Source organism: Labeo rohita, chromosome 5 (genome assembly GCF_022985175.1).
Source record: "Labeo rohita strain BAU-BD-2019 chromosome 5, IGBB_LRoh.1.0, whole genome shotgun sequence".
Taxonomy (NCBI): domain Eukaryota; kingdom Metazoa; phylum Chordata; class Actinopteri; order Cypriniformes; family Cyprinidae; genus Labeo; species Labeo rohita.
The window spans coordinates 42,867,597-42,893,418 of record NC_066873.1 but is presented as its reverse complement, the minus strand read 5'-3'; the positions used below and the strand labels follow the sequence as shown (position 1 = coordinate 42,893,418).

At 32.7% G+C, this 25,822-nt stretch overlaps 1 protein-coding gene across 5 annotated transcripts in view; it reads right to left on the bottom strand.

Moving 5' to 3' along the window:
- LOC127165537 (uncharacterized) overlaps positions 1 to 25,822 on the bottom strand; it is a 131,852-nt gene that overhangs the window by 47,151 nt on the left and 58,879 nt on the right. The gene's annotated exons all lie outside the window — the stretch shown is intronic.

Sequence of the window (25,822 nt, the reverse complement as noted above, 5' to 3'; positions counted from 1 at the left end):
CAGAATATTTTTATTACATTTTATTACATTATTTGATTACATTTTTATTATATTAATTAGGGATGCACGATATTATCGGACTGATATCGGAATCGGCCGATAATGACTTCAAATGTAAATATCGGCATCGGCCCGATATGAAACATTATGCCGATATGTTTTGCCGATAAGATGAATATGTTAACTCACATGTGCTAAGGGTGTGCTAGGGATTAGATCATGTCAGCAGTGTGGCTCATTCTTGAAGCAAAGTTTTGACTGAATGAGGAGTAGATTCACTGTTTTGGATCGCTGCATTTAAACTGAGAATACACATACAGAATGATGCATAGCAATAGCACGTGCAGTGGCAGCAGCGGCTATAGGAGAAAACGCGCCGTTGTTCCATTTGGGATAATTTACTGTTGCCTGTTTCATATCCAGTCACTAGATCGCTAAATGCACATTTTAAATGGTTTTATGGTGCTCTTTGTTGTATTTTGAAACCCAATGGCTGTGTTTGCACATGACATGATCTGCATTTAAAATAAAAAGTAATTACGGCGCGCGGTCAGTGAATTCTCTTTCTTCGGCGGCGCAACGGCAAAACACACTGTTGCTCATATGAAACATTTTTCGTGAATATGACACAAGTGAGGTACAAAGCATTCTTTATAAGTTAAACAATTGGTTAGCAGGCAAATGTTAGTAGCGACCATACTTTTGGATTCATGCCGTTCGAGCCAATACATTTAAAGCCATAAGCGGCTGTGTGTCCTGTTTTCCCGGTTGGTCACGAATTGCCACAAACTTAATAATATTTATAGTTTCTTTTCACAAATCATCACCGTCTCACCCTTTAATTTCGCAGGTTTGTTTTCTTGGCATTTACTTTTAATCCATGTTGTCGGATCATTTATGCGGGTTAACTGCGTGTGGGAAATAAAAGATTTCGTGGCAATAAATTAAGAATTCGTTAATACGACTTTTTAATTCGTTCCCTTATTTTACAAATTAATAAACTAATAAAACGTAGGAACGAATTAACAAGTTGTAGGAAATAATTATGTTCGTGTCCTGCAGCCCTGTCAGAGCGAAGTGCACCATATAAAATAATTAGAAATTATAATTAAACATGACTTAGTGACTACATTTCTATTACTTTCTTTCCATGTTGAATGCCTTTGTATTGCAGGGCTCTAGACTGATCAAAACTGTCACATTTTTTTTTTTTTTTTTTAAATGTGCAAGTTAAAATTTGACATGGTCGCACTGCTCCATACAGCGCGGGTTACAGAGTTACAAAGCCGTGGCATATTCAGGATTTCACTGATCACGCGAAGAGTAGTTTTCGTTGTGAGCGCTTCGGGTGTAGAGCCTGGTTTGTATTTGTAGTGTCAGCACGAGCCAGGCGGTGACGGCAAAAAGGACGCGACTATTCTGGAAAGATTGCGGACGGAGGATTTGGTTTTCGAGTAGGGTAAAAGACCGCTTGTTAAACCAGAGAAGGTAAACATGTTGGTATTCTTGTGCAAAAAAAGTGTACTGTTTTGCCAGTTGGTCACGAATTGCGACATAACTTAATATTTTTATTTTCCCAAATCCTCACCGTCTCACCCTTTAATTTCTTAGGTTTATTTTCTTGTCATTCACTTTTAATCCATGTTTTCGTATCTCTTACTGTGATAAATTGCGGGTGGGAAATAAAATATTTTGTGGGAATAAATTAACAATTCGTTAATACTACATATTAATTCGTTCCCTCATTTTACAAATTAATAAATTAATAAATCATAGGAACGAATTAAGAAATTGTAGCAATGAATTATGTCCTGTTCATGTCCCGCAAAGCACCCTCACAGTCACCCAGTTTAGTTCTACTTTTCTGTTTTCGTTTTGAAATGTTGTATTCAGATTGCAAAATCGAAAGTGAAAGCATCCGAAGTTCGGCTTATAACATAGCAAAAGTGAACTTAATTTACAAAATTCAGATCATAAATAATGCTAGTCTACTGAGGAAAAAGAAGGGATTGAATGTAAACCACTCATTACTATTTATTTAATCCTAACAAATAAGTTATTGTTAAAAACTAACTTTCCAAATAAAATGATATATATCGGTATCGGTATCGGTATCGGCCAAAATGAGATAAAAAAAAAATCTGCATATCGGATATCGGCAAAAATCCAATATCGTGCATCTCTAATATTAATACATAATACGTAAATGCATTTGTAGTATACTTAGCATAAAATAAATGTATTTTAAATACATTTTAGTAGTTTTTTCTCTAGGGTACATACATACATCCTGTAATTTTATATATGTGACCCTGGACCACAAAACTAGTCATAAGTAGCACTGGTATATTTGTAGCAATAGCCAACAATACATTGTATGGGTCAAAATTATCGATTTTTCTTTTATGCCAAAAAACATTAGGATATTAAGATCATGTTTCATGAAGATATTCTGTAAATTTCCTACCATAATTATATAAAAACTTAATTTTTGATTAGTAATATGCATTGCTAAGAACTTCATCTGGACAACTTTGAAGGCAATTTTTTCACTATTTTGATTTTTTGCACCCTCGGATTCCAGATTTTCAAATAATCATTTCAGATGATGTATAAATCTCAGTTAAAAAAAAAATTGACCTTTATGACCCAGGGTTATGGTCCAGGGTCACTTATATGCATTTTATGGCTATTTTTGATGACTTCAAATGTAGCTCATCCAGTCAGAATAGTGTCAGATTTGTAATATTAGTTTGCATTGTTGTGAACCATTTGTTTTTAATTAAAGTGTTAGATAATACACTGATTCAAGACTAATTATTTGTTATGAAAGCTCTTATCTTTTGTTTTCAAGTTCCAAATATAATCACTTTTAATTTTCATGTGTAAAGTTTTAGCCACATACTTATTAAAAACATAAATAATCTTTTATATATTAAACAAATCCATCTTGCTTGTTGCTGAAAATCAACAACAACAACAACAAACAACCTAATTAACTGCCTTCATATCTGTGTTCATTCATGATTAAATTCACCTAACATTAAAACACACTATATAGAGTAATTTATATATTATAGAAACATATTTACTTCATATTAGTAAAGATTCAACGTGAAAAAGAATATTTTAAATAACATGTGTTAATTGCAACTTACAGAACTGAGGGAAAAACACAGCATAGCCTCTGGAAGTAAAAAGAAATGGATGCTGGATTAACAGTACATTAACTGAATAAATAAACGCTTTAATTTTCCTAATCGTGATACTGTTGGTGTGATATAAACACACTCCTGGTAACATCTGTTTGAAAGCTGCCTGTAGTTCTTGTACAGTAACTCCACTTTAGGTTTACAAGTATCGTATGAAACCCCTATCCATACAATTCCATCAAGATGTACATTAAAGTTTCATCACCGACAGCACATCCACTCAAAGGCCATTATGGGTTCAGTAGCGATGTGCGCGAGCGATATCAGAACCTACACCGTTGGCGCGGGCTCAAAAGAGATACTGAACGAGAGAATGAGCTTGCTGACTCAAGGCTTTGTAGGAATGATTAGTGATTCTCTCTGCTTCAGAGCGCAGAAAAAGCTTTGCCAGTCTTTTTTTTGAAGCTTTTCCCTCTCTTTATCGGCCTCTCGGCTCGCAGACACCCAAAAGTTGCAAAAAAAAAAAAACGTTATTGACATGGTTGCAGCTCTCTCGTTTCAATATACCTTGGCTTTTGTGGGTCCACAAGCAAAGCCAGAGATCCAAGCGACGTCTGTCAAACCTGAGAAAAGGTGTTTTGAGTCTAAAAGCTCTTTGAGGAACATCAAAAGGGTTTCATTACATAAACATTTACTCTAATAATAGAGCGTAAGCGATGAAGACGTGGGAGATGGATGTTTGCGAGATTGCCTGATGAACGTCACGCACGATCCGTATGGAGGATGGAAATGACGGCTGATCAATCTTTGCTTCAACGCCGCTCCTAATTGCAATGGCAGCTCGCAGCTAATTCCCCATGTCCCGCAGGCAGACGATAACTCCGCATGACTCGCACAATTTGTCTTTCTAAAGCCGAGGATGATGGAACGACACTTTGAAAGAGCTAATGTGGATGTGTGCAACGGGAACGCACAATGCTCATGTTTGTTGGTTTGCATCATACGGCTATAATTTGGTGATCTTGAGATTATCGGATTATTCAGAGATTTGCCAATAAACGTATCCGTTTAGCCAATCAACAGACGTGCGACTTCGACCTTCAAAATCTACTGACAGCCTTGATGATGGATAAGTTCTGCTTTCAAATACTGAGTTTAAAAAAATTGTATTAATTCTAGTTTAAAAATGTTTACATTAAATTAATATATAAACTACTCTCAAAAAGTTTGTGGTAAGGGTTTTTTTTTTTTTAAATGAAGTCAATACTTTTACCGTAAGAACCATTAAAATGAGCAAAAGTGACAGTAAAGACATTTATGTTACAAAAGAAATAAATGCTAAAAAATTAAATGCTGTTCTTTTAAACTTATAACAGGAAATGTTTCTTGAGCAGCAAATCAGCATATAAGACTGATTTCTGAAGGATCATGTGACACTGAAGACTGGAGTAATGATGCTGAAAATTCAGCTTTGCAATTACATTTTAAATTATATTCAAATAGAAAACAGTTATTTTAAATTGAAATAATATTCCCCACTATTACTGTTTTTTCTGTATTTTAGATTAAATAAATGCAGCCTTGGCGAGCATAAAAGACTTCTTTCAAAAATATTTTAAAAATCCTAGTGACTTCAAACTTTTGGGTTCTTTTTGGAATAACTTTGTATATGTTCGTCTAAGAATATCAGTTTCACCGTTGTTGTAAAAAAATTATTTTGTAACTGGACTATTATCAGCATATACATCTGTACATCTGTATGCATACAGTTTTAAATAAATTTACATTTTATTAAAATGAAATTAATTAAAATGAAATTAATATATAAATTACTGTTAAAAAAGTTTGGGGCCAGTTTTTTTTTTTTTCTTTTCCTAAAAGAAATCAATACTTTTACCACAGGGACCATTAAATTGATCAAATGTGACAATAAACACATTTATGTTACAAAAGAAATAAATGCTAAAATTGAAATAAATGGTGTTCTTTTAAATTATTAAACTGATAATAATAAGACATGTTTGTTAAGCAGCAAATCAGCATATTAGAATGATTTCTGAAGGATCATATGACACTGAAGACTGGAGTAATGATGCTGAAAATGCAGCTTTGCATCACAGGAATAAATTACATTTTAAATTATATTCAAACCGAAAACAGTTATTCACTGATCCATATGGCGATTTACACTATGCAGTGATCACAGTCTTTACAGAAAATCATCTTGGAGGTCAGCAACTAGTCATCTCAACTAACAAACCAGTAATGTCATATAATACAAGACCTGAAGGAAAGCATGCAGAAGGATAAATTCGTTTGCAGTTCAATGGACAAGATCAGTGACATTTCAAGTTCAATGACATTTAACATCACACCTGTTACAAAATATTGACATTTCATAGAAATTTTAGAAGCTACCCATGATGCTAAGGAAACAATAATGCCAAATATATAAAGTAATCATATTAAAGCGACTTGCTGGTCGGGTACCACGTGTTTTCACGGAAGAAAAAGCAGTTCCCAAAAACCAAACCAGCAGAGGCCAAGAAGTCGTATAATATTCTTACCAAGCGCATTTTTTCTAAACAGCATATTAAAAAGCAAAACAAAACTAGATGGCTCTCATTCTAATCAATGAATCTGTCATGTAAGGCATCATTTGACCCTCAAGACTCTCAGAGTTGGCCGGTTCTGAAAGACTATTGATCAGCACTATTTTGATGGAATTTGTGCTTGTTTATATAAAGTACAATACAACCACACTGAAAAGAAAAATAAAGAATTAGCTTAGAAACTATTACTACTAGAAAATACAAGTAATTACAAAGAAGTGGTAAGGAAAAAAAATAAAACAAGAATTTTTGAAGTAGAATGACTACAAAAAGTATTTCATGTCAAATATTCTCCAATAATATGTTTTATTTACAACATTAAAACAATTTTTTTTTTCATCCTGTTGCTTTTATAGAAAAAAATTGCAGCTATGGTTGCCAGAATAATTCTGTAAAAATACAGTAAAGTGGAATAATGTTTACAAACATCCTGTAAATTTTACAGTTTAATACTGTTACATACTAAACGGAGGGGAAAAGGCCAAGATGCTACTCAAGTTTTGTTTTTGATTTTTAATTCACAAAATGACACATTTAACAAAATTTTACTGTAAGAAATGAAAGGCTCCGGACTAATAATACAGTAAGGCTATTATCAGGTTTTTACTGTAGCATTTTTAGTCATTTACAGTTAAATTTGCAATCGTTTTAATAGTGAAAATTCTTTTTCACAACAAAAGTCCAGTTTACCAAAATGTTCAGAATACCATTAAGAATTTAAAGAAAAATGTGTGACAAATGAGCAAAAATTATTGCTGTGGACCAATGATCAGCTTATGTTTAATGATGTAATAAAACACCCACAACGTCTTCATCTTAAGCTCTTTATGAAGCTCTTTATGATACTGAAAAAGACAGTACTGAAATATAGCAATAGTCTGTGGTGGTCTTATTCTGAATCTATTTAATAGGGCTCGCAGTCGATTAAAGTTTAATATGCAAATTAATTAATCACAGTAATTGCAATATATATCAATATTTGCTGTGAAAAACTCCAAATTTAATTTGCATATTAAATTTTAATCGACTGAGAGGCCTATTAAATAGATTCAGAACAAGATCACAACAGACTATTGCTATATTTCAGTGCTGTCTTTTTAAACTGACCGACCGCATGGTTTCACATTTGGATTGAACTGCATTTCTGGTTCAGTTTCTGACTGTAAGCCGGCTGTACTACTTTCTAAGTACCTTAGCTGTGATTTTTTTTTATCCCCCGGACCTAGATTTATTTATGCTAAAATGCAGAGATCTTAAACTCTGTAGGTTGGAAGTTATTTAAAGTAATGTTGACAAAAGAGCGCAGCTCGGATCCAGACTGCAGTGTGTTGAGCGCTCGGTACATTTAAACGGATTTCAGATTTGGCCCGACGCCTTTTATCAATTGATTGATTGGACCCTGAAGCCGCATCGTTTGTTGCATTTGCCCTCAGTCGGTTCTAAACGGAGAAATTCAATAGCTAATCAAATATAAGGCTCGAGGCAGTAATCGTGAACTCTGTTAAAACACACACACGCTCACATTAATATAGCTTGTCTATTAGCCAAACTTAATAACATCTCTCTGGTGAGTAATTAAAAGTGCTGAACAAATTATTTGCATCACAGGTACAGTTTTCGAGAGCTTCTAAAGTGAGTTTTTTTTTAACTATTTTAGATGCTGAGCATCTAAAAACGTGGTAGATCAGATCCTGAAATCCCTAAATCTGATCTACAGGGAAAAAAAACAGCACTGAGATGAAAAGGAGAGCAAAAATACATTTTTCTGCTTAAGTGATCATTTCCCAAACTGTGCTTAGATTCACCAAGGTCTGCAAATCAAAATTTAGAGATTTCATAAATTCCAATTCTTATTCAGAAAAAATCCCAAGATTCTAAGATGCTATCCACATTCATATCATACCTGTACTCTTTATTTTTACTTTTTTTTTTTTTAACTTACTTGCTTTATTCTTCCTAAGAAATTTCAGAAGGCACATTTGAGACAAAGTGAATATAGAGACTCTTGTTCAAAAGTTTGAAGTCCGTAAGACTCTTCTGTTAACCAAAGCTGCATTTCTTTGATCAAACATAGAATAAAAACAGAAATATTATTACAATTTTAAAAGGCTGTTTTATATGCAAATATATTTCAAAGTGTAATTTATATCTGTGATGCAAACATGAATTTTCGATTTTTAGCATCATTACTCCAGTCTTCAGAGTCACATGATCCTTCAGAAATCATCAATGTTGAAAACAGTTATGTTGCTTGATATTTTGGATTATTTGATGAATAGAAAAAGTTTGAAATAACAATGTTTATTTGAAATAGTTATAAATGTATTTACTGTCACTTTTGATCCATGTAATGTGCCCTTGCTGAATAAAAGTATTAGTTTCTTTCAAATAATAGTAAAAAAAAAGCCTACTGACACCATATATTTTTAAATATTTTAAATGTGAGGCAAGAGCCAAACACTGAAAACATCTGACAATATTATTTGGTCAAAAAGGGGTGAACTACAGCTACAAGGTTTATATTTTTATTATGCAAAAAAGCATAATGTACACTGACAACAAATATAATTAGTATATTTAGTATATTTTGTTGGTTCTCTCTTGTTATTGCATGGATTTATAATTTCTTTCTATCACAGCTTGGTCAAAAATTATGTCTGCATAATTTGATTTTTAAATTGAATAAAATTTTAAATTAAATTAAATTAATGTCTCCAAGCACAATTACGCAACATGCTTACAAAATCTTTAATGCATTTTTAATCATTTGAATAAAGGGTGAAGCCGGACATCACTTTTGTCTACTACTATACATATACATGAAAACAGATTTGCCAAAACACCCATGTCTACAATGTCTACAAAAGTCAGAGATCTCAATATCAACAGTACCTGTCATAAGAAATCAGATACCTAAAACATAACTGAGAATTTCAATAAAGTGATAGTTCATCCCAAATTAAAATTGTCATCATTTAATCACACATCTTCAGAATATTCTTCAAACATCCACCTCTTTCTTTTCCATGTAAAGAAGAAAATTCATATGGGTTTGGAGGAGATGAATGCCAGGTTTTTTATTTTGGGATGAGCTATTGCTTTAAGTCTCCTGAACTGTGAAAGATCAACCTCTGAGCGGCTAAACTCGCGTGCACTTGGTATATATGTGTGTGTGTCGGTTGTGTATAAATACCTCCGGCTTCCTCTCTCACTTTCTACCGTCTTCCCCCACAGTCCCTTTACCATCTGAGCTACAGTCTGATGTTGCTTTCCTCGGGGTGACAGTGAACATGCGGAGGACTTTTCCTATTTCTCTCATCCCTTTCATTGGCGCTTTCCTCCGCCGGTCTGAAGAAGGAGGATGGATTACGGGACGAGTCGGACACACGGTTCAGTGACCTTTGCTTTGTCCCCTCCGTCCACACACACACATACAGCTTTCAGAGTGTAGGTAGAAAGGGTCAGGCCAAGCAATCAGATTCATTCGCCTTTGGTTAGGAAATCAAAGTGGTGAGAAGACGAGCAAAAGTCCACAAAGCCTTGAGATGCACAGACAGATGCATGCAGAGCTGAACCGTTCACCTGTGCTGATGTTTGATTTAATTGGTTATATTAGTCAGACTTTATCACTAAAGAAAAACAGACAGACCAGCTGACTGTATATTTATTACTAACCAATTAAATAAATTACATTCAGTACTGATTTAAGCTGAAACCATCATCACTGAAAAGAAAGAGCATATACTGTGATATACGGTTCAAAATTAACACAAACATATGCTGTTTACAGCACTTTTTAAAAAATAGTTTCAAAAGGTTTATGTATAAAGTCATTTATAAAATGTGAGAAATGTAATTTGCAAAGAGCCTATTTTGTTTTAGAAATATTGTATTTTGCTAAAAAAAAAAAAAAAAAAAAAAAAAAAAAAAAAAAAATTAATATTTTGTAAATATTTATTCATTGAAAAAGTTTTTTTTTTTTTACATTTTTTTTTATTATTTTCATTTATATATATATATATTTCATTCAGGGTATTTACAATCTCATGCAGGCATCAAAAATTTTAATAAATTAAATGCATATAAAATAAATTTATATAAAGTCAGCTCACATTCTTAATATAATTTCATTTTATATGACACTTATAATAATAATAATAATAATAATAATAATAATAATAATATTATAATTATAATTATATTATTATTTTATTTTACTATTATTATTATAATATAAGCATGATATTATATAATTATAATAATAATAATAATCATTATTATTAGCCCTATTATACAAAAAAAAACAAAAGAAAAAAACACCAAAACACCAGCTAAGTAAAAGCCACTCTGAAAATTTGTTTAGAAAATGATCGACGTCATTCGGCAGCCCAAAAATAAAGAAAGAAAGAAAGAAAGAAAGAAAGAAAGAAAGAAAGAAAGAAAGAAAGAAAATAAATTAAAAAATAAATAAATAAAAGCATTGCATTTTAAGTGTATTGCTATAAAATAATTGTATGTTTATTTAATACTCATTTTATTACTTTTTATTTTTTATAAAAAAAAAAAAAAAAACTAAAAGTGCAATATAATTATAAATAATATTCATTTATTTTTATAGTTATATTTAATGGGTCACACAATGTGCAGTGTGAGCACCAAACTCTTCAAGGTGCTCACATGAGAACCATACTGAAAAACTTATTGTTCACCCTGACAATGACACTTTTAAGTGTAATTTGAGTGCCCAAATGCTTTTTTTGGCTATTGTATCGTAAGGTTAGACGCAGTGCTCCAGAACTTAGTATCCTTCAGACTGTGGCACAATGCCACCAATCCTGCTGCAACCGCTGCAGAGTTTCTCTCTCTAAGGGGGAATTTTAATTGTTCACTTCTGGAGAAGTGAGAGGCTTCTGGGATTAGAGTTTGAATGCTTCTCTAGCGTTCCTATATTCCCATCTCAGACTCACCTTTCCTTTCATAAAGTACTCAAATATTCTCTCTTTCACTCTCGCTCACACACACATTTCAGCTCCCTCCTGCTGTCTAACCAGCTGAAATACCGTTGCTATGTCAAACAGAAGATAAACTGAAATGTTGTTACAAGCCATATAGCTGTTAGTCAAGAGTAGACGGCATATTTAATGTGATACAAACTAAAACAAGGCTATTAGGGAATGAATCACAGTTTGTTTAATGTGTCATAAATACTTAAGTCAACCCATGCTTTATGCCATTATTTGTCCAGTGAACAAATACTCAAATTTACTTTCCACAGCTTTGTTTTCATTCACATCAAATTAAATACAAGCTCTGCTCCAAAACTCAACCGAACTAGACCACATTTTAAAGCATCATAGACAAAAATCTTATAAGAAGGTCTTCTTTTGGCCAAATTCAACTGCATTGATAAAATTAGTATTTGAATATCAGATCATTTACTTAAGGAATATCTTAACATCAAACTCTATTATAATAATAATTATAAATAATAATAATAAAAATAATTCTGTTATAGTTGTTATTAATTCTTATTAATTATTTTCTGTTTTTATTTTTGTACTTATATCTATATTTTTTATTTATTTTTATTTCAGTTTCAGTTTTAGATATTTTATAATGTATCAAACAAAAATCAAAAAATAAAAAATTCTGCCTTGGCAACTAGCTGAAATAAAATAAGTTTAACCTTTTGTATTTATTTCAGTTAAATTTGATTTTATTTTAAAGTATTTTATGGTTTTAGGTAACTACAATAACCCTAAATAATAATAATAATAATAATAATAATAATAATAATAATCATAATAACAACAACAGGGTTATTTTAGAACTACTGAAAGATATTATTATACTTTTTATTAATATTTTTTATTGTTTTTTATATATTTTATATATGCTTTATTTTAACTGTATACTGAAAGTTGTACAAATTTTGTTTTGCTTTTGTAATTTTTATTCATTTTTACTTTTTTTGAATGTCTATAGTTTTTATTCATTTTTCTTTCACTTTCAGTTTGAGATATTTCATAGTACATCAAACAGAAGTAAATGAAAATGTTGCTGAAATAAAATAAGTTCATGTTTTTAAATATATATATATATATATATATATATATATATATATATATATACATATATATATACATATTTTGTTTTGTTTCTAAATAATAACAACAACAACAATACACTATAAAATATTTTTTTAAATTTGTAAATAAAACAAAGATTCTTTGACTGCATTTCACTAGAAAATACTATTTACATTTTTACATTTTATTTACTAATACTATTTCATTTTTCCTGAAATTTCACATTTAAATCCCTGTTACTTTGTTTTGTAATCATTTGTGAATTTACTAGCAACTAGTGAAAACAATCCTAGAAGGTAAACCACAGGCAGTTCACAAGGTTTTGTAACAGCGCTGCTGTCTCTTGCTCAAATTCCCTTCACTAGAGTACTTGTGTCTGTCTTTCTCTATGGCTTTTTTCTTCCTTTCCCCATTTTACCTGTAATACACACTCCAGCTCAGCACTCGCTGGCGTACACGGCCCGCCGCTTCCCCTCACGAGCCATTTTCTCCCCTTCACCTTCATTATCACTTGTTTAAAACTTTTACTAGGTATTGAATATTTGATGCAGATTAATATTTCACTGCAGGAGTGCCGTCAGGAGAGCGAATAAGCAAGCGAGCTGAGAGCAGAGCAGACATTTACCATTCTACACCACCACTTCCTCTTCCCCTCAGACGTGGCGTGAGCGTATCTTTGCCCCAAGGCAACAAACATCACATGCAGACCACTGAGTCATACATGGAGAAAGACGGAGAGAGAGACTTTTACGTCATTAAAGGGATTTTGTTAATGGACCTTTAGACCAGAAAACATACGCAAGTACGCAAACGCTGACGCTGATACACGGCTGACTCATTATGAACGCGTGGTCCTGTGCATACGTAACATTCACTCATGTGTTTCTGTGACATTGTGAATTAAATTTTTAGTATTCAACTCATTTTTAATGTAATAAACTAAACTAATAAAGATCTCTTCTGCACACCAAGGCTGCATTTATTTGATTTAAAAATACAGTAAAATCAGTAAAATTGTAAAATATTATTTCAATTCAAAATAAATGTTTGTTTGTTTGTTTTTAATGGAAGCCCATTTCTGCCACTGAACAAAAAAAAATATGATTGCGACTTTTTTTTCTCAGAATCGTGAAATATAAACTCGCAATTGTGTCAGAATTGCTATAAATAAAGTCTAGAAAGGACTAAAGTCTTTCTCTCACAATTGCAAGTTAATATCTCACAATTCTGATTTTTTTCTCAGATTTGTGAGATACAAAAACTCGCAATTGTGTTATAAAGTCCAATTTAGAAAAAAATGATGTTTTCAGAATTGCAAGCTTATATCTCACAATTCTGAATTAATACCTCACAATTGCATGTTATGAAGTAAAAAAGACACAACTGTGAGATATAAACATTTTTTATTTCTCAGAATTGCAAATTTGTCTCGCAAATTCTTACTTTGTGACTTGAAATTGAGAGTTTATATCATGCAATTGCGATGTAAACTCACAACTGCAAGAAAAAGTGTCTGAATTGTGAGAAAAGTCAAAATTACTTGTTAAAACTTTTTATTCAGTGGCACAAACAGGCTTCCACGGTTTTCTTTTTAAACATATTTTAAAATGTAATTTATTCCTGTAATCAAAGCCGAATTTTCAGCATCATTACTCCAGTCTTCAGTGTCAGAAACAGTTGTGCCGCTTATTATTCTTTTGCAGAAACCCTGAACAATTTGTTTGAAGGATTCTTTGATGAATACAAAGTTGAAAACAACTTTTATTTCAAACAGAAATATTTTAGAACATTGCAAATGTCTACAATCACATTTGAATCAATTAATGCATCCTTACTGAATAATGTATTTATCTTTTTCATAAATATAAGCCAAAATACTGAAATGTTGTACTTGTAAATTACGTTTTACAAGTGAATGTTGAAGTAAACACTTAACTATATAAACGTTAATATATTTAATAAAAAAATCATGTAAATTTGATAATGTAAAATATTACTATAAACACTCAGATAATTTAAAACCATATTTATTACTAATATCATTAAGAAAAAAAATCTTACTGACACCAAACTTTTGAACTTTTTAGTGTATATAAAGCTCCTAAGCATGTCTACATATATGCACAATTACTGTTTTTTCCATATCATTTGATGAATTAATCCTAAGATTAACACAAAATGCACACTAAAAATCCAGTTTTCTGCAAACACCAATAAATTAACAGAGCTATTTAAGTGAATACTGTGCATTCTACAATATATAGATATAACATATTTACACAAAAAGGACGTGTTTTTACCATGAAAAGACAGACAATGATATAATTTAAATGCACAGCGCAACTGGTGTCTATAGTTGAAAAAGATTGCAAGTGTTTAGTAAATAAGACAACACATTTTGTGCTGAAATGCAAAGCTGAAGTGGCCAAACTGTTGGCAAAGAGGCTTCATTTATTCATTCATTTAACCCCTGTCATCTAAAGGCCTTCAGAGGATATCGATACAGCCACGAAAATGCGCTTTCCTCGAAGATAACCCATATATCTGAATGTATCTCGAATGTAGCAGCCACAAGTCAATCTGTAAACAGCATCATTCAGTGTCCGTTTAAGTGACTCTACCCTTTCGGGAGCTACTCTAGATAAATGACACATTTCCGATTCAGCACGTGAAGCGCCGCGGATGAGGCTGAGAAAGAATGTCGTGTCTGGCCATGAGCGAAGCTGGGCTGAAATGAGGCAGTCTGTCACCAGGTACCTCATACAAATCTCTCTCCCTGAGGCTTTGGACAATGAGAGGCAGGAGCAGGTTTCATTCTGCGCTCCGTCCCCTCTGGAATCTGATTAGGCTGCTGTATATGGACTCCAGGGGCCCGGAGCGCTCATATAGACTCCTAAATGGAAGAGTCTGGCGTTTTTCCCCCCCGTCACTCCACAATTGTATTTATTGTAGTAATGCAGCAGCCTGCTACACATTTGAACCTGTTTATTAATATGCAGTGAGAGCACTGTAAATATTAAATAAATGGAGTCTATGTATATCTGTGGGGAAGTGCATCGCAAATGGAAAAATGGGCCAGTGTAGAGCTTCAGGAAATCAAGGTAAACAAAGGAAAACGAAAGATTTTCACACTAGGGTTTATGATTACACAATTCAGTAGTCGACAGCAATGCCAGTACATTTTCACAATTCTCAACATCAGTTGTGCAATTTTGATACAATAGAAGAAATAATGATGCATTTCAGCATCATTACTCCAGTCTTTAGTGTCAAAAACATTTGTGCTACTTAATATTTTTGCAGAAACCCTGAACAATTTGTTTAAGGACAGGATTCTTTGATGAATACAAAATTGAAAACAACATTTATTTCAAATAGAAATATTTTAGAACATTGCAAATGTCTACAATCACATTTGAAACAATTTAATGCATCCTTATTGAAAAAGTATTAATTTTTTTCATAAATATCTAAACCAAAATACTGAAATGTTGTACTTGCAAATTAAGTTTTACAAGTAAATGTTGAAGCAAACCGTTAATATATTCAATACAAAATCATGTAAATTTGATCATGTAAAATATTAATATAAACACTAATAATTTAAAACCATATTTATTACTAATTTCATTAAGAAAAAATCTTACTGACACCAAACCTTTAATCTTTTTAGTGTATATAAAGCTCCTAAACATGTCTGCATATATGCACAATTACTGTACTTTCCATATCATTTTATGAATGGGCCAGTGTGGAGCTTTCAAGGAAAATGAAGAAAAAAGAAATATTTTCACACTAGGGTTTATGATTACACAATTCAGTAGTCGATAACAATGCCAGTACATTTTCACAATTCTCAACATCAGTTGTGCAATTTTGATACAATAGCAGAAATAATGATGCAATTGAATGTAATCCACTTAAAAATCTGATCTAAAAAGTAATATTTTTATGATATAATTTTTAAAAATCAGTATAAAGATGTAAAATATTAAAGTATGTGATAAAATAATCTTTAAGTAACTCAAATGTATATGATAATAAAATGTAACTCAAAATACCTAAATATTGTGTGTGTAAAATATGTTTTTACAAGAAAAAGTTCAAGCAAACTTGAATATATATTTCAATATAATATAAGAAATAAAACTAAATAAAACTAATGAAAGGGGAAAAACAGAACTAGACAAATGTAGTAATGTCAACAAGTAATGTCATATTCATATTTATATACAGTTAATACAGCAAATAATTGTTTTAGTAAACTAGTAAATATTATATATTTAATGTAATTATTATTTAACAAATGAAATGAAAGGGAAGACGCAAACAGGCAAGAGACAAAGATATTAAATTATTTAAAATAAATATATTATATAACATTTAATAGTTTACTCAAACATTTACTTGTAAAACTTCAAAGCTATATATATATATATATATATATATATATAAACAACACAATCAGCAGCATAGTTACTTGGTCCCTTGCACCGATCCAATATTTTACTATATATATATGTTTTTTTGTTTTTTTTTGTCTCATCTAATATAAGTCTAAAAATAGCAGCAAATGTGTTGTGTTATTATAAAGGGATTTTTCTGTATTGATTTTCCTCAGGTGTTTTCAATTATGCATTGTGGGGTTTTTGTTTGTTTGTTTGTTTTTGTTTTGTTTTTTTTTTAACTTAAAGAACAATCTGGTAGAACATTTGCATTTCTGTATTTCTACTTTTTTTTCTTGAAATGTGTACATTTACTTAAAGACTTACATTTACCAAGACTGGTGTTTGCGCATTTCACAGAGCATGCATGTCTGCATGCAAGCAAAAATTGATTTAATACAGCAGTAAGGCTGTTATCATTACATCTTAAGCTATAGCAGGCTATTAATCTCACAAACCGAAGACAATGTAAAAACCTGTGCACATCTCATATCTAACAGTTCCCTTCGTTCCTTCATAACCTTTCCGCAGATTAAACCTTCCAAAAACCTAAAACGTGACTAGCATCAGGAGACCCAAAAAGCACAATGTGCAAAGCTTTTATCCAATACTGAAACATCTTCCTTTATCTTCTTCTTCAGTTCATGGAGGATACAACATGAAAAGACATTATTATGATTTAATTTCCCACCGGTACAGGAAGCTCGTGTTTTCCCCTCACACTCACACAGGCAGCTCGGCTCTTGTCCACTTCTCTCATTTTCTCAGTAATACTCTCTATTGAGTTGTGCTGACGCCTCAGCACAGGATAACCAGGTCCAGAGACGGTTCTAGGGTCAACGGATAGCCGGGCTTAACCTATGATCTCCAGATACACTACTGATGTAATATTGGAATATGATGCAGTTTAACAAACATTGCATGCATAAGGAATCATTTTCAATGCTGAGAATGACAGATTAAACCAGCCTAAGTTCCTTATCTGGTCTCCCAACGTAGCTAAACTCTTAAGACTGGACTGATGCAATGATTTTGGTCATATTACAGCTGGCCAACCATCTTAACAACAGCTTGATTATGTTAACTTAAAATTAGCAAAATATCAATAATTTTTTCATCAGGGTTATGAAATTAATTTCTCAGTATTACTGGAGCTTAAACTAAAAAGAACCGTACATACTCAAAGCCTTAGACATGCCAAAAGGTCAAAAGTCATGTTTTCAATCAACATGCATGTAGCTTAAAATGCCTTCAGATGTCTGTAAACAATAAAAACATTTTAAAAAATGTTTAAAATCATCATTTGCTTAACCACATTGTCTACTTTCTGTATGATGATTGTATTACAGAAATCCATATGATTGTGCACTATATATTTAAAATCTTTGGAAATCATTTGAAAGCACTGGGTGATTAAAGATAAATAAAAAATATTAATACTATAGCATATACTATATAAATAATATAAATACTATATTATATAATTAAATTACATTTATATTTAACTTTAGTTTATTGTTACTTCAATTTTGGTTTTGTGTCTGATAACAACAAAAATGTCCTAAAAAATGTTTTTACTTAAAATCACCATTTGCTTAATCATATTGTCTACTTTCTGTATGATGATTTGTATCACAGAAATCAATATGATTGTGCACTATATATTTAATATCTTTGGAAATCATTTGAAAGCACTGGGTGATTAATGAGCCAGAATACACAGAGTTCAGGGGGAGTAAGACAAGACGAGCGTTTGAGATTAAAAAGTATTGAAATTGTATTATTTTTATTAAAATAACCGATCGTTTCGCTAGATAAGACCCTTCTTCCTCGGCTGGGATTGTTTACAACCACATTTGGGATCGTTTGAATCTGCATTTAAACTGCATTTTGAAAGTACAAACTCAGGGCACCATATCAGTCCATTATATGGAGAAAAATGCTGAAATGTTTTCCTCAAAAACATAATTTCTTTACGACTGAAGAAAGAAAGACATAAACATCTTAGATGACAAGGGGGTGAGTACATTATCTGTAAATGTTATGTTCTGGAAGTGGACTTCTCCTTTAAATACTCATAAAAATACTAGATTTTTAATAGTATTTTATTGGTTACATTTTCTTTTCATGAACTATTCATTTAACCCTATAAAGCCTACTGTATTATATTTGATACATTTTTAGATCCTTTAAATTATCAACATGATAATGAAACTTGATGCAACAATCAAGTTCAAGTATCAAATATGATTATTGGACTTTTGGGGAACTGATTTGATCTCTCTTTTTGAGGAATTTATTCATCTCTCAATCATCACTGTATTGCATTATGCTGCAAAACTACAGAGTTTCAACTCATAAAACTAAGCAATTAAATATTATCTTACTAATACGTTATTTAGAGATGACAACTGATATTTATATGCATTTTATATTAGTAATCTGCTATACAGATCTCACTGATTTACATTACAAGCTCTCAGAATTTCATCTAATATTTTGGCCAAATAAATATCAGCAGCTGCACCAAATTGCGTATTTTTTCAAGTCTTCCACCATGGTGAGCCAAGGCTACCCGCACGTTGTTGGTAAAGTGCTTTACTGACAGGAAACCCCAACAGTCACACACTACATTAATATTTAGATCACCCTCTGGGTAGACACAAGAGAAAATATCTAGCCTGTAATCTCTCTAAATTTATCCTTTCCATCTCCCGCTTTCTTCCTCCATACCTGCGTCTCTCAGTCGCCTGTTCTTGAAGCACAGGTTCGCTTTCATTTCCCCCCACAGATGGAGTCACACTCAGACTTGGACGTGTTCCTTTTTTGTCTCTCTCTTTCTTCCTCGGATCTCAGCAGGGACCTGGCAACTCTCTACCTCTCCGTCTCTCTCTCAGCTCTGTTTCTGTGCTTTTGAGCTCACAGACACGGATCCCCGTCCTCGATGCCAGGCTGCCAGCGCTCATCATACTGAACAATCTTCTTTCCCTGACTGATTCCAGTTCAGACATCCATAAAAGTCCAACATATGTGCATCTGGTGCTGTCTATAGGATGACGCATAAACTGGACGTGAACAGACGATACTCACGGGAAACAAAACTGACAAACTGCATCTCCTAAATATCTCAAATGTGTCTGCTCAACTGGTTTTGCTTCAGGGCCAAGAATAGTAGTGAACAAACACAGTAGTAAAATTGCTTATTTGCACAAATGTAAACTAAAATGCCCATAAAACACTGAAATGTATTAAAATGACTGTCCCACTTTATATTAGGTGGCCTTAACTACCATGTACTTACATTAAAAAAATAAGTACAATGTACTTATTGTGTTCATATTGTATTGTAAAACACTTCTGCTGCTACTGAGGTGGGATATGGGTAAGGTTAGGGACAGGTTTGGTGGTATGGGTAGGTTTTAGGGTGGGTTAAGGTGTAAGAGATGGGTCAACAGTGTAACTATAAATGTAATTACAAAAATTAATTACAGATGTAATTACATGCAGGTATTTTTTAAAATATAATGTAAAAACTTGTACGTACACAATAAGTGCATTGTATCATTAAATAATTATATTAAATGTTAAAAACTACATAAATAATATGTTTCTTTTTAGTTTCATTGTTACTTCAATTTTGGTTTTAGTCATTTTTGTACCTCAACTTCAAACATTTATTTCAGTTAGTTGCCAAGTTAACATTTCTACTTTTCATTTACTTTTTTTTTTTAAATAATTTTGAGAATTTGAGGATTGTCTTAATACTAATATTAGGAGTCCTAATATTACTATCTAATATTAAATAACGATACTAATAATAATCAAAATAATCATAATAAATTTATTCATTATTTATTAGATTTTTTTGTAATTTTTATATTTATTTTATATTTTTAGTTTATATATGTATATATATATATATATATATATATCATCATAAATCAATATATGAGTGTATGTATGAAACTATATTATTTTATATGCATTTACTGTACATTAATTGCAAAAGTGACAGATTAAACAAAGCAAAAAGGTTTTAAACATTTTGCTGACTCTATCAAAATTGCAACTAACCAGCTGAAAACCAGACATCAATGAGATCAAATGAAGAGCAAATCAAGACTTTTGCTTAAGTTTCTTGATTTAATATTATATATAATGATACAAAAACTTAAGAAAAACCACGTAACTCTATTAGAGCTTCAGAAGAAATATCTCAAACTGTGCTTAGACTTGCCAATAAACTAAATTGTGCATTCAGAGATCTCAGCATGAACTTGAATATTTCTTATCAAATTAATCCACGAGCAAATAATCTGGGCTATATATGCCACATTTGCTGTATAGGTCTATACTCAATCCTTCAAATAAAACATAAATAAGAACTCCATTAAGTCTCCTTAAATAAGTCCAGATATCAGATCGGCAAAGTGTTTTTATCTTTGAGGTCAACAAGAAATTAAATTTGTTTCACTTTATATTCTAAAAACATGATCCAGATCTTATTTTGCTCCACAATACTTTTCAACCAGTCTTCTCCAACAACCTGGCTTCATTCTCACACCCATATTTCACAATCAAATCAATTCACAATAGATAAAAACAAGTTATGCCTTACATTTGTTCTTACTAAATCTCCTTTCCCCCAAAAAAGCATCACATTAATGGAGGTAAATGGGTTGCAAACTAAGTTTCACATTGATTTGAAGTCATTTGTGTCCTAAGGAATTTTAGGAGAAACTTCTGAGACAAAGCTGATACTTAAAACATAACCAAGAACTCAAATACATCTCCTTAAATAGGATATTAGCTCAGCAAAGTCCAAATAACCAGGTCTTACTGTGCTCCACCATACTTTCAACCAGTAAGTAACACCCAAATTTTAAAATCAAATCGATTTCCAATTTGTTCTTACTGAACAAATCACATTACAGAATGTAAATGGGTTCAGTTTAATATTAACTTTACTGACACATATGTTTCTTTTTATTTCTCCTAAGGAATATTAGGTGAAACATCTGAGACAAAATTATTACTTCAATAAAACACAACCAAGAACTCCCAAGTGTCCTCAAATATGATATTAGCTTGGCAAAGTGCAACTGCGTTTATCTAAGTTTTATTGTGCTCCATCATACTTTTCAACCAGTAACATCCATTTCATAACCAAACTGATCTCCAGTGAATAAAATCAAGCTCTGCCCTATATTTGTTCTTACTGAAACTCCTTTCTCTCAGAACAACAACAACTTACAGAAGGTAAATGGGTTGCAAACTAAATTTCCTATTGACTGAAAAATTTGTGTCTATTTTATTTCTCCCAAGGAATTGTTGTAGATGTCAGGCATTCACCACAGCCACCTCCACCTGCCATCTCACCTATAGCACCGCCCACCTGTTCCTCATCACCAGAGTTCTGATTACACACACCTCCACCCAATCAGCCACGCCCAATAAAAGACTCTCTCCCTCAGTCCTTCACTGTCTGGTCTACCGTTCAGATCCCCTATGCTAGCTCCAGACCCAATGCTATTTCTCCAAGGACTCTCCGGTGCTTATGAGTGCCTCTCTGTTCACCCCTTTGGACTTAACTCTACTCATCATTACAAGGATAGTCAGATAAGATTCCTGAGTCATCTTTACATCCTGCAATCTGTTTACTCTCAATCTGTTAATAAAGATTCTACCGCTGCTTCTGGTCTCATCCCTGTTTATACGTGACAGTAGAAACATCTGAGACAAAGTTGATAGTTTAATAAAAACACAAACTAGAACAGCATTGTCTCCATGAATAAGATATTAGCATGGCACAGGACAAATAACCTTATCCTGCTGTGCTCCTTCATACTTTTCAACCAGTAAGTAATGCCCATATTTCACAATCAAATCGATTTCCAGTCGATAAAATCAAGTTCTGCCCTACATTTTTTCTTACTGAACCTAATTTCCCTCAGAAAATCACCACATTACAGAAGGTAAATGGGTTCAGTTTGACACTGACTTTAACTGACTCATATGTCATAGGAATTTTAGGAGAAACATCTGAGACTAAATTAATACTTCAATAAAACACAACCAAGAATTACTTAGTGTTCTTGAATATGATATTAGCTTGGCAAAGTGCAACTGTATTTATTTATCAATGTGATTATCTGTCAAAAACCGTTCCACTTTACAATACATGAACCGAGTTTTATTGTGCTCCATCATACTTTTCAACCAGTAACATCCACTTCACAATCAAACTGATTCCCAGTGAATAAAATCAAGATCTGCCATATATTTGTTCTTACTGAACCTCCTTTCTCTCAGAACAACAACAAATTACAGAAGGTAAATGGGTTGCAAATTAAATTTCCCATTGACTGACTAATTTGTATATTTTATTTCTCCCAAGGAATTGTTGCAGAAACATCTGAGACAAAGTTGATAGTTTAATAAAAACACAAACTAGAACTGCATTTTCTCCATAAATAAGACATTAGCATGGCACAGGATAAATAACCTTATCTTCTTGTGCTCCTTCGTACTTTTCAACCAGTAAGTAATGCCCATATTTCACAACCAAATTGATTTCCAGTGGATAAGATCAAGTTCTGCCCTACATTTATTCTTACTGAACCTCCATTCCCTTAGAAAATCACCACATTACAGAAGGTAAATGGGTTCAGTTTGACACTGACTTTAACTGACTCTTATGTTTCTTTTTATTTCTCCTAAAGAATTTTAGGAGAAACATCTGAGACTAAATTAATACTTCAATAAAACACAACCAAGAATTACCAACTGTCCTTATAAGATATTAGCTTGGCAAAGTGCAACTGCGTTTACCTATCAATGTGAAATCAAACCCATTCACTTTACAAAACATGAAGCAAGTATGTGCTCCATTATAATTTTCAACCAGTAACATCCATTTCACAATCAAACTGATTCCCAATGAATGAAATCAAGATCTGCCATATATTTGTTCTTACTGAACCTCCTTTCTCTCAGAACAACAACAGATTACAGAAGGTAAATGGGTTGCAAACTAAATTTCCCATTGACTGAATAATTTGTGTATTTTATTTCTCCCAATGAATTGCTGCAGAAACATCTGAGACAACGTTGATAGTTTAATAGAAGCACAAACTAGAACTGCATTTCTATAAATAAGACATTAGCATGGCACAGGATAAATAACCTTACCTTGTTGTGTTCCTTCGTACTTTTCAACCAGTAAGTAATGCCCATATTTCACAACCAAATTGATTTCCAATGGATAAAATCAAGTTCTGCCCTACATTTATTCTTACTGAACCTCCATTCCCTTAGAAAATCACCACATTACAGAAGGTAAATGGGTTCAGTATGAGACTGACTTTAACTGACTCATATGTCATAGGAATTTTAGGAGAAACATCTGAGACTAAATTAATACTTCAATAAAACACAACCAAGAATTACCTAGTGTCCTTGAATATATTAGCTTGGTAAAGTGCAACTGTATTTATCTATCAATGTGATTATCTATCAAAAACCGTTCCACTTTACAATACATGAACCGAGTTTTATTGTGCTCCATCATACTTTTCAAACAGTAACATTCACTTCACAATCAGACTGATTCCCAATGAATAAAATCAAGATCTGCCATATATTTGTCCTTATTGAACCTCCTTTCTCTCAGAACATCAAATTACAGAACTAAATTAATTTGTGTCTAGTTTATTTCTCCCAAGGAATTGTTCTAGAAACATCTGAGACAAAGTTGATAGTTTAATAAAACACAAACCGAGAACTGCATTGAGTCTCCATTAATAAGATATTAGCATGGCACAGTATAAATCATACTTTTCAACCAGTAAGTAATGGCACCAAATCGATTTCCACTTAATAAAACCAAGTTTTGCCCTACATTTGTTCTTACTGAACCTCTTTTCCCTCAGAAAATCACCACATTACAGAAGGTAAATGGGTGCAGTTTGACTTTAACTGACTCGTATGTTTCTTTTTATTTCTCCTAAGGAATTTTAAGAGAAACATCTGAGACAAAGTTCAATAAAACTTCAATAAAACAGAACTGAGAACTCCCTTAAGTGTCCTTGAATAGGATATCAGCTTGGCAAAGTGAAACAGCTTTTATTTGTCAATATGAAATCAAAATAAATCTGCTTTATGTTCTAAATCAATGAACCAGGTCTCATTCTACTTCATCATACTTTTCAACCAGCAAATAACATCAATTTAACAATCAAAATGATTCCCAATGGAAAAAATCAAGCCCTACATTTGTTTCTACTGAACCTCCTTTTCCTCAGAACAACATCACATTACAGAAGGGCTGCAAATGATGCTTCAGAATTTAATTGACTCATTTGTGTCTTTTTCTCCTAAGGAATTTTAAGAAATGCCATTCTTTAAAAGGTTCTTAGAAAAAATGGTTGCTCTAAGAATGTATCATTGAAAGGTACTTTTGGGAACCAAATAATGGTTCTTTTATCCTGGTATTTCCAAACTTTATCATTGCATGAGCAGGTGTTTCTCTTCATCAGTCCAAAACAAGTCCAATAAAGTGCTTCCATCCATAATAAAAAGTGAGTCACGTTGCACGCGCAACGCCGACATATTACTTCATCTACCTAGAGCTGCCTCCAGGTATGACCAGCCGGTGCAAGATAGATTAAAGTGATTATTATGTTTTATATATGGATATTTTTCTTACAAAAAAGCATCGATTTGCTAAAGGAGACCTTTATTCACCCCCCGGAGCCATGTGAGGCTTTTTATTATAGATGGAAGCACTTTATTGGGCTTGTTTTGGACTGATGAAGAGAAACACCTGTCCATGCAATGATAAAGCTGGAAATGCCAGGATGATTTTCAATTTAACTCCGATTTAATTCATCTGAAAGAAGGACGTCATATACAACCAGGATGGAAGGTGATTAAATTATGGGCTAATTTTCATTTTTGGCTGAACTAACCCTTTAAGGCATCACTGAAAAAAACCCTTTTGGTTTCTTTATTTATCTTTTAAAGGTGTACAAAGGGTAAATGGGTTTCAAATGGACTTTTAGTGAGTATAAGTGTCTTCTGTGTCAATCCGCCTCCTTGCTAATTTAAACAAACCACAAACACCCATATGTGTGCGCGCAAGTGTTTGTGATTCTCCAGGTCTCCTCTGGGAGTGTTATTCACACCTTCATTCTGGGCTGGAGCAGATGAAAATGTGTGGTGACGTGGGCCGCTGTTATTGATTTTGGTAGACCTTGTGCAGTGGGGGGAGGTTACGTAAGCCCAGACAATTATACCTTGGGCTCATGGGGAGAAGGAGACTTCCTGAATGTCCACCTGGATCTTCCTCAGCGCTCTGAACACTGATTCATACGCCTGGAGGTTTCAGCCACCCAGCTGATCAGGTCTGCCTGGTTGCGACACACACTATCGCAGATTTCATCCACTTGTTTTTCTTCCAAAAGAAATCAGCCGTACAGGCTCCACTAACTTTATATATTGCATTGGCGAGCTACCATCGCTTT